The 12,333-nt window shown below is 18.3% G+C and overlaps 1 protein-coding gene across 2 annotated transcripts in view; it reads right to left on the minus strand.

Moving 5' to 3' along the window:
* Positions 1 to 1,926: 1,926 nt before the first annotated feature.
* Positions 1,927 to 12,333, minus strand: part of LOC107996040 (ras-related and estrogen-regulated growth inhibitor-like) — a 233,704-nt gene continuing 223,297 nt past the window's right edge. For both annotated transcript variants that reach the window (XR_009832780.1, XR_009832781.1), the window contains one exon: positions 1,927 to 2,261. The gene's annotated coding sequence lies outside the window, so the exon portion shown is untranslated. The remainder of the gene's footprint in view (positions 2,262 to 12,333) is intronic.

Raw genomic sequence — 12,333 nt, forward strand, 5'->3', positions numbered from 1 at the left:
ATTATCTTCAAAATAATAAATAAATATCTTTGATGTATTTATGAGAAGTTCGTTTTTTTTTTTTCATTTAAGAAAGCACATCTTAACATATTATTAGTTGTTTTACTATTTTATTAGTTTAACATTTTATTAGTTGTTGAACTATTATTCCATATTATCATATAAGATTTTATATTTTACATATTTTCTTTTTATTAAAATATATCTTCCATATTATTAATTGATAAAAATATAACAAAATGAAAAAAATAAACATATTTCAATCTTGAATTCCAAAAAAGAATTTCTAATTAAAAAAAAATTTTTGATATAAAAAATTTTGATTTTTGACAAAAATTTTTGATTGAAAAAACAAATTACATTTCAGAATTTTAAATAAAAAAAATTTAATTTTCAAATTAGATTCGAAATAGAAAATGAAAAATTATTAATAAAAAAATATAATAATATTTAATAATTTTTAATAAATAAAATAATAATAATTCAAAAAAAACAAAAGACGAATTTTTCAATCAATTAATAAATCAGTTAAAAAATTTTTCAAAAAATTTAAATAAATAAAAAAATTACAAGAATAATTTTCAATAATTCAAAATAAACACAAGATTAATCAACGAATAAAAAATTTTCAATAAAAAGAAATAATTCAAAATTCCATTTAAAAAATTCTAATTATTCAATAAATAATAAGTAAGATCGATAATAAATTCAAAGATTCTGCTTTCGGAGGGTGAGCCATATTTATAGTGAAAAAAGAAGTGAAGTGTCCAGACACGTGGCTAAAAACCAGGCATCCACAATGAACTCATCCCCAACACCAGAGTGCGCAAAGTCCCTGCAATAAACTTTACGATACTTAGTAACAGTATCTCGGAGAAGAGACCTCTCTTAGAATGGCGAAATACACGCAAGTCGTGCGACTATCCCGTTCAACAGAGTATATGCGCATATCTTTATCATCTGGTTTTACTGTACTGTCTTCGAGCCATCATAATAGCGTCTCGTCATCGTTGTTCTTATTAAAATCGATGTTAAAAAAAAATCGCACCCACGTTCTACGTGAATCCAACTAGAGCGGTCAACGCTATAAGAGTTGCGGAGCTTAAGATCATTGCTAAAAATTGTTTTTATTTAAAAATTTTATTAAAAATTTATTAAAAATTATTTAAAAATTATTTTTAAATAAAAAATAAAATATTTGTAATAGAACATTAAATATTCGAATTAATTTTAAGACAATTTTTTTTGAATGAGTGATTTTTCGAATAATCAGTTTAAAAAAATCAAATTTGTAAAACAATAAAATAGTCAATTATTGAATAATCAAAATTTGAATAATTGATAATTGATATAGATAATTAATATTTTATATTAATATTATTATATGTCTAAATATTATGCTTCTTAATATTATTTTCAGAATTTCTGTTAAAAGATTATAGATATTTTTTTATAAGATTTTTTTTTATATTGTAGATATTTTTTAAATATATTATAGACTTTGTTTCATTAAATATTATACATTTTTATAGAAATTTTAAAAAAATCTAAAATAATAATAAAAAATAAACAAAAATTCATGAATTAGTTATTGTAAATAACTAATACTAATATTGTATATCAATTATTATATATCGTATTAGATATTAAGTTTCATATATTTATTTACTATTAATTTATTATATATCTATTAAATTATATTAAATATCTCTACTTATGTAGATTTTCTTTTCGCATTATAAAAGATATATTACACTGTATATGTATATATAAAATATTTATTTAATATTCTACATTATTGTTTTATATATCTTGTACTTGTTAAGAGTTGAATATTTCAAGATTATTTATCAGAATTCAATATTACATATTTTAAGTGCATAAAAATCCACATCTATTTATGAAACAAAGATTAAATCTCCAACATTTTCACGAAGTGTTATTTATTTCCAGCTGGGATGACTACAATACAAAAGTGAGTAATGAATTAGTAGAATTACAAAAAAAAATCACAATCACGAATCCAATTAAAACGCACATCGTTAAATCATCATCAAAACAGAGACACAAGAATCAACGTAATAAATCATGTTTCGGATAACTTTCTAGCGTGCACGCGAGATCTAATTAATAGAAATTAATTGCAGTAGACCACAGTAGTTGGTTACCAGTTTCTTCTCATTTCCTTTTTCGCAGGCTGACCATCGTATGCATGCGATATACGAGATTCTTATAGCACATAAAATCTCATTCTGCAACATCTAAAACATATTTAATTAAAATACTCCAATTAATTTTTCCTCGTTGTAAAATTATATGATTTTGCTATTTAATTGGCCATACTACGTTGTGTCATTTCAAAATTATGAATATCTTTAAATTTTCTGTTTATGAGCTTAAGATTGCTAATAATGGAGATCTTTCTATGTATGCGATAATATTTTCTATAAGAACTTTTATTAGATTTTCAAATTGAAAAATGTCTTATTAAAAAATTACATATTCTTTTTTTTAATTTTTTAAACTTTTTTTTATTATTGAAATCTTATTTATTATTAAAATAAATAAAAACATTTAATTGGTATTATTAAAATAATTATAATGTATTATAAAATGCTTATAAAATAATACATGAAATGATTAAAATATTAATTATTTTTATTAAATACTATTATATTTTACTCTTTAAAATTAGTTTAATTTAATTTATTTTAAGTAATTTTTTTTTAATGTTTAATTTAAAGATTTCTTTTAATTTTGACAATATTACTTTTAGTTTTTTAAAAAGCTTTATTTTATTATTAAAAAAAAAGATTTCAATCAGAAAAACTTAAAGAATATAATATTTTCCATTTTCATAAAATAAGAACAAATTAAAATATAATAAATTTAATATAAATGTTGATTTAAATCTAGAATAAATAATATTAATATAATCCTTATATTTAATATGATATATAAATGTAAATAATATGTTAATATATTATATAATATATTATAATATTTTATAAATTAAGGTAAATAACCTTAGCATTCAAATTAATTCAAATTTAATTTAATAAAATTAGTCAGAAGATATTCTAATTATTTTCTTTCAATAAAAAATTTTTATTATTTTGGATTTAATAAATATTTAATAGATACATCAATTATAAATATTATTATAAGAATATATATATATATATGTATATAATGTTTAAAATCACATAAAAATCAAATATATTTCCAGAACTTGAAATCTTATTATAAACAATAAAACAAAAATTAAAATTAAAAACTATATGAATGTTTTCAAGATTGGAAAAAGTTTATCAGATTAAATAATTATCTTTTTAAATTTATTTTATTAACAGATTAAAAAATACTTAGAATACATAATATACAAAACTATTATTTACTTTATACTTTATATATTCAGAAGAGTATTAACATTCTCTACAAAAAGTTTGTATAAAAGAACAATAATTCCATTTTATGCCAAAAATAAATTCATTAAAAATTAATTTATTAATTCATCAAAATTAAATCAATTAATAAATAAATATTCAAATTAAATATTAGATTTTTTAAAATTAATATTATTAATATTAATATTAAAATTAATATTATAAATTAATATTATTTTTTATATATAAACATTAATAAAAATTTATATATAAATAATCATTGATTTGGAATAAAATATAATCTTGATTTATTAAAACTAGTTGGCTCTTAACAAATAGATAAATATCTTTTAAAACTAATATTAATTTATATGTTTATTTTTTTAAACTTGTTATATATAATAAATGTTTGATATAAATAGATGTAAAAATCAGAAAAATAAAATATTCGATAGCACAAATAATTTGTAATATTATTTTCATATTTTTTAATACAATACATTCTTCATCCTATATAAAACATTATAAGTTTATAATATTATTAATAAGTTAATAAGTTTTATTCTAAGTTTTATTTCTATTAATAAGTTAAATTTTAACATTTTTTTTATATAGATATAAAATGACTTTCATTTAAATTGACCTTGAACATTTTACGATTTTAGTATTCTAAAACGTATATAACTCTGTAAACAGAACATGAAAAAGATATTGTTTGAAGGTGATAGAGAGAAAAAGTTCACCATTTTACAGAACTTGTTTGTATAGATAATAATTTAATTAATACAATTATATTGTTATAATTATATATGTGATAATAAAATTTGATATAATTCATATATCAGAACATTGCCTAAATCCGATCGACATGTAATTTTAAATAGGATAAAATTTTAGACTATGTAATCAAACCATTCAAAATCTTAAGAGTAAATAAAAAATCCATCCAGCATAAAATATTTGCATTCGAAAGATATTATATAATAGTTGATCCATTCTATGCAAGAAGCGAGCAGTAAAACGCAAAAATTTCACTACTTTTCAATCTGTTGCATAAATAATGGTGATGAAATGATTAGATAATAAAAGTATTCAAGATGAAGAGATAAAAAATAGTAGAAAATTCGTAAAATATTTATATTGTTAAATATTTGCATGCTCTATATGAAACAGAATCATTTAAACATCATATTGATTAAATTATTAATATGAATTATTATTCATATTAATATTCTATTATTATAGAAAAATTATATATATACTATATCAAAATGATATTAATATAATAATAATTTTAGTATTAATATTAATATTAGTATTAAGAAAAATTACATTACTGAGATCGTAATTTAATTTTTTAATTTAATTTTTAATTTTAAATTTAATTTTTTAACATGAATAAAAAAAGCTAGTTTAATAAATTTTAAAGAAATCAATTCAACAATATTAACTTATTACTGTTTTATAGATATAAAGTATTATAAATATTACTTTTTTGTAAGATATATAAAAACGTATATGTCTAAGATATATGCATAAAAAAAATCATTATAAATTGTTAAAAATAAAAAATATTTGCATATTTACATACTATTATATAACATTTACATACTAATTAATTAGATTCGAGTATATTAAAATTTTATATCATTTATGTCAAACATTATGACATTTAATGTCAAAAAAAAATATTATGAAAATATAAAATATAAAAAATATAAAAATATTATGAAATGCTTTGGAAAATAACAGTACAACAAAATCTCTATTTCCAAGTGTTCTACTAACAAAACATTTTATTATCCAAACTGTGAACTATCTCTACTCACAGATATATATATATATCTGAATTAAACATTGAAATAAATCAAAAATATTTATAAAATTAAAAAACGATGAGAATATTATTAGTAAATATATTATGGATTACAGGAAATATATTATAGGATTAATAAATATATTATGAGGAAATCATTAATATTAAAAATCAAAAGAATAAAATAAAAAACTATTTATAATGTGTAATATTATACAAATATTATATTAATATTATAATAATATTATATTATTACATTATATATATTATTATATTATTTTATATCATATTATATGTAATGTGTATATAATGTGTAATTATATATTCATATATTTTATATAAAATATTTATGTATATTATCTAAAAAAATATAGAATTTTTAATTTATAATAAGAACCGGTTTTCACACTATTATCTTAATTTTATTGTAAAAAAATAAACATATTGTTTTCTCTAAAACATATTAATTCAGGAAATTTTAGGAAAAATTCTATTATTAAAAAATTCAATACAATATTATTTATTAAATTCGAAATTAAAATTGTGCTATATATGTATATACTAAATATGGCTTTTTATAAAATATAGCTATTGCATAATGAATAATTAAAATTTTGATAGAATAGAATATATAGTATAAAACTTTAAAAATAGTAAAATTTTATAATTTTTATTAAAAGATGATAATTTACAAATTTAATAATTTGTAAATAGTTTTATAAATATTTCACTTTATAGAAATTTCAATTTAATTGTATTATTTACGTTCCAACTATATTAAATCTTTAAATTCTAAACATGAAATTTTTATAATAGAAATGTTAAATATTAAATAAAAATGAAGATTTATAATAGAAATATTAAATACAATTAAAAATTTTAAGCGTGAAACAAATTTAATATATTATAGAATTATAAAATGTAATCTTTTATAGTTTGTTTTTGATTGGCTATTTCGGAGTTTTCAGAAATATCATGATAGATATTTGTGCATACGTAATGAAACGCGACTATAGCAAATCTGTTGCATCGGTTACTTTAATTGGCTGCAATATAAAAGACTTTGTAATCGCCGACATTGTCGACTAATTAAAAAGACGTTAAAGACATCTTTTATTCGTTTCTTATGATCCCGATGACAAAAAAAATGGAGAAATGAATGAACTCAAAGATGCATCACCCGTACAAAATATGCACAAAGATAAATTACATAATTGAATAATTAATTGAATGATTATTTTTTTTCTATATTTATTAATTTATTATTAATATAATATTATTATTAATATAAAATATTAATTTAGAAAACATAATTATTTAATTAATGTTCTATTACAGAAATAATTATCATTATTATATCTTGAATTAAAAAAATAATCTGCCATTATCGATATCTATCAATATCAATATTTTCTAAAAAGAATTTATTAATATCTTTAAAACCATCAAATCTAGATTCATAATTGCCATTTTTGATGTTTTCAACTTTTTAAATATAATTTACAAGAAATCAAATTGTAAAATGTCAATGAACAATGAAACTTGAAATAAAATCTAAAAATTAAGAAATATTATTATAGAGAAACTATCAAAATTATTTTTATATCAAAATTTCATGTATTTAAATCATTTGTAGTGAAATCATTTGTATCATTTTATTATTATATCTTATTTTATCTATTTTGTTTTATTCCCTATATATTTATATATCTTGTTTTAGTTCCTATTTAGACTTCCTATATGAGATTATTAGAAAAGAAAAGAGAAATATAAGATATTTTTTTATTTTTTGACTTAGAAAGAATAATTTTAAATAAGAAAAATCAAACAAATAATTTTAAGAAATTTATATAAAAAAATCTCATGAAACATTTTTTTTAAAATGTTTTTAAAATGTATAATAATATATCAAATATTATAAATTTAAAAATAATTTTACAAACATAATTTTTTATCTATTTTACATTAAATATAATAGTATACATATATAATTATATTATAGTGTTGTAAAAATATAATAAAGTTTATATAAATAAAATGACATTCGATGCTAGTTAGATAATGAAAATTCAATTTAAGTTTGGAATTCCGCCTAAAGATATATAAAATTTAGTTCACATAAACAGAATTTCATCCATTTCAAATGTTATTATTTCAACGTAAATACAGAAAAATTTCCGACTTAAATCAAGTCAAAAATTTGAATAGCAACTTTAAATCTCGAAAAGTAATATCATATATCTGGGAAGAAGTATCGAATATCCAGAAGACTTTCATATTAGATGATTACGGAGTAAGATCGTTTTCTTGGAGCGGTAAGCGCCGGTGGTTCGTTATCGGACATCGAGTCGAGTGCACCGGCCTCATCACGCCTTGGCTCTCCTTCTTTGAGTATCGCGATCAACTGGCTTACCTCCGAGAATCGATGCCTCGTTTCAAGTTATGCAACTATGTAGATCTTGATAGAAACCAGCTCTTTTAGCGGATCCAACGAACGGCTTCGGCGCCCAATAACGCCAGGAGAATACCGAAAGGCCACGATAACGAGTGGATAATTCGTATACCAACTGCGTCAGCGAATCATGCTCTTATGTCACCGATAATACTCTTTTGTTCTTTGAAATTGTAATTAGCTATCGAACTCGCGTGACCACGCACTAAAAGATGAAACTGAAAATTTGATTTGTTATGTTATAGATGTCGTATAGTTGTTACCAAAAATCTTTGATCAAATTTTAATTCAATAATAATTTTTGTATGTAAGATAGAAATGTTATTGTACATATTATTATGATGTAATTAAGAAATTAAATCTTCAAACATTGAATAATAAGAAAGTAACATTGAATATTGAATATGTGAATAAATTCAATCAAGAATGTTATACAAGTTAGTCTATTTATAATATAGGTAGAATTTCTTTACATAGTAATTATTCAATAAAACAATTAACTAATATTCAATAAGATAATTAACTATACTTTATAAAATGAAAATAAAAAATAACAAAATTGGGTTAGAGATTTCATTTCTAAAAAAAAGAAATATTTAAAATTAATAAAAATAAATAAACATATTTAAAAAAATAAATATATTTAAAGAAATAAGTAAAACTGAAATTGATATATTTTTAACTGGATAATTAATAAAGATTAAAAAGATCAGTAAAAATTATAAAAATATGAAAATATAAATAAAAAATATATAAGAAAATTTATTTATTTAAATTTTCAATTTAAAAATAAATTATTTAAAAATTTAAAAATTCATCGATTACATATATTTAATTAACTATTGTTAACTGTTTAATTTGATTAATTATTGATTATTGATTGAATAATCAATACTGATCAACATATTTCAGTTTGATAGATTATAATATTGATTACTAATCGTATCTAAGAGCGAAAATTTATCAAATATTTATAAATATTAAAATATTTAATGAATTTTTTAAATCAATATTTAATAAATTTTTAAATTCGATTTTATCAAAGTCTTAATGTAATTTTATTATTTTTAATAAATTTTTTTTTGAAATAGAATCTTCCTTCCATATTATTATATTGTTATAATTTCACTTCTACTATGAATTATTTTGTATAAAATATAAATGAAGAAATGATAGTTTTCTTTGTTTTGCCATCATTTTATTTTCTTGAAATTATATTAATTATTAACTATTAATTATTAATTATTAATTCATGTTATATCAATTATAGTTTAATACAAAATATTTCAACATATATTAATATAATTAATCAATGTTATCAAATTATTATAAAAATTTATTTAAAAATCAATCGAACAGAAAATATGAAAATTAATGAACTTATTATTATTGGTTAGAATTAGTTCTCTTTATTCTTCCAATTTAACAAATTTTTTAGATATTTTTTAGAATAATAAAGATATAGAAAAATCAAAACAAACTAACAATTGAACAATTGAAGATTAATTCATGAACAAATTCAATAACTAAATTCAATAAATAATAATTAAAAAATATGAAAAAATTATAAAATATCATTTTCTCTATACTAGAGGCATGAATATATAGATTTTCTGTTTGAATAAAAAGAAAAAATGAACTTTTCTTATATTTAAATTTTTTCTTTTTTTTATATTTAATTTCAATTCATGATAATAAACAATCTTTTAAAATGAAATTTAATTTTGAAATAAATATTGGCATTTCGGAAATTTTGTTCTCAATAATTATATTTTATATTTAAAATATGAACATCAATAAATTATTGAATTGTATATTTGTGTCTTTAATAAAACAGAGAAGATACGTTGTTGAAGTAATACATTTGTTTGTTTGCAAAGTAAATAATCACCAATAATAGTTATTTGATTGATATAAAATTTCATACAAATTAGAAAAATTAAATAAGCTATTAATAAAAAATTATATATTTATTTTATTTTATCTGAAATTATTTAGAAACAAGAAAATAGTAATTTTTTTATTTTAACTATTAATGTACAGGATATGTATTTTTTTCATACTGTGATAAGAATATCATCACAAATTATAATTTATTATTATAAATTAAATGTTCAAATATTTTAGCTCGATTTAATAGAAAATTCTATTTAATAAATTTTTATTATTAATATATATTTTTGTATTTTCTAATAATGATATCCATATTATTTATTATTGTAATTTATATAATAATTGTATAAAATTTTTTTGTCAGAAGTTTGTTATCAGAAAGTTTATTTTTAAGATTATAATATACAATATACATACATATTTTTAATGTTATAATATACAAGTATCTTAATTCTAAATAAGCATAGTCTAAATAAAATGTTAGAAATTTCCAGAAATTAATAACAATATTAATATTATTTATTTATATATTTATATATTTTTAAATTATATAAGAAGCTAATCTTTTAGCAAGCAAATGAATAATTTAAAAAGGCTGTATACATATATAAGACACTCATTTTATATATTATTTAATATATTATACATGATATTTTGAAATTTTTAAATTTTGATTTCAATACATATTTTAAATATTTTAAAACAATTCTTAAAATGTATACAATATTCTTATCTGTATCAATTCATTCTTGAATTATTATCTATTTTCTTCTTTTTGTTTTTGAATATGTATTTATTTTCTCTATATTCATTTTTATTATAATAAAGAATTTATTTTATAAATAAATAAATAAATAAATAATTGTTAATTGATATTATCGAATTCTTCGAAGTGTAATAATGTAATAAATTTATATCAAATTATTAATATACATATTATATATAATTATTAATATAATTTTATATATAAGTTATACTAAATATAATTATTATTATTTTAAAGAAATAATTATAAAGTAATTTTATTTTAAATAATATGTTCAATTTAGATTTTAAATAAAAGAAATATTATGTTACTCTAAAAAATAAAATATATTATAAATAAATACAGACAATAGGTCTGACGATGATTTTGCATTATTATGCGAAGAGATAATCGATAATTTCAAGACAGTATTAATTTGAAATGTATATACGTAAATAAGCATCATTAACTATTTTTATTTTAGCAGTTGGAACAATTTGTAACAATTATTATAATTTCGAAACTAAAAGATTATATTTGTAAAATTGACTTAAATTTTAAACAACTATGTGTATACATTATAATATATATATAATAATATATGTATGTATAATATAATATATGTATGTATAATATAATATAATTGTAACTGTATGTATAATTTATTTTTCATTTATTTTCAATTTTTAGTAACAGTTTCCTTTAATTATAAATAAAAAAAAAAAATTTTAATACTTCATTCGTACATGATGATAATTAATAATTTAACAAAAAATATATTAACTTTTTAAATGAGAATTTATCCAAATCAAAATCAATTTTTATAGAAAAATATATCGGATTATATATACCATTTCAATTACAAATTTTATTTCTATTAAATTTATTAATTTCCAAATAAAATATCATTCACTTGAAAATGAAATAAAATAGAAAAACATTTTTATGAAGTTTCTTTTTTTCTGAGATTTCTCCATTATAATCATATGCTTAAATAATTTATGCATAGTGAACAAAAGGAAACACGTGCAATGCATAGAAAATTATAACGAGGTTTATATTCCCATGAAGAATGGCGACAGTGCCACGCGTAATAGGATATCTGATACCAGTGTTCGATGATCCGGGATAACGCCATCGTGGACTCAACTTTGATCCTTATCTGATCGACTTAATGTATGCAAATTATTATGGCTCGAGGTATTACAGGGATTAGAACACAGAAATGTGCAGATTGCGGTAACACCATGAAAAGAGGACAAAGTTGTTTTTGAACCTGATTTTATAATCTCTTTTTTTTTAAATTAAAACCTAATTTTTAGATTCGAATCTGAAATTTTGTGAGATTTGGAAACTTGCAATTATTTTTTTGTTTAAAATTTTTTTTTAAAAAGGATTCAGAGATTTTTGAAGTTTTGAGTTTTGCATCTTTACTTTTTTTTTCTAATTTTATATATTATCATCTTAGCTTGAATAGACATATTTAACGAATATCAAAGATAAATGTAATAAATAAATTATAAAAAAAAATTTTAATTCTTCTCTTAGCAACATGTACAAAAAATATATTTTGTTCTATTTTAAACATATAAAATTATTATTTTTTATATCTTATATAAATAGTAGGAAAAAATTTCCTCATATATGGAATAAAATGATTCGAATAATAATCTATTGTATGCGTATTTATTTTTAGTAGTAAAAAAATTTTTTAAATTTAAATATGATTTTAAATTTCTATAAAATGTTTATACAATTATTATTTAGGATATTATTTGAGAATAACAAAATATAATTAAATTATAAAAAAAAGGGATAAGTATATATGTACAGGATAATATATTTAATTTTATTACCTAGCATCTCTTTTGTTTTTAATAATGACAAAAATTGAATTGTTTCGTTGGAGGATACATATTCTGGTGTATTAAATTAGTTTATTTGTAACTCAATCTAATACATATTTAAAAATATATGATTTCATTTAAAAAAACAAAATTAATATTTATTTTTTAAGAGTTTTGCATTTATCTATAAAAAA

This window comes from Apis cerana, linkage group LG15, assembly GCF_029169275.1.
Source record: "Apis cerana isolate GH-2021 linkage group LG15, AcerK_1.0, whole genome shotgun sequence".
Taxonomy (NCBI): Eukaryota; Metazoa; Arthropoda; class Insecta; order Hymenoptera; family Apidae; genus Apis; species Apis cerana.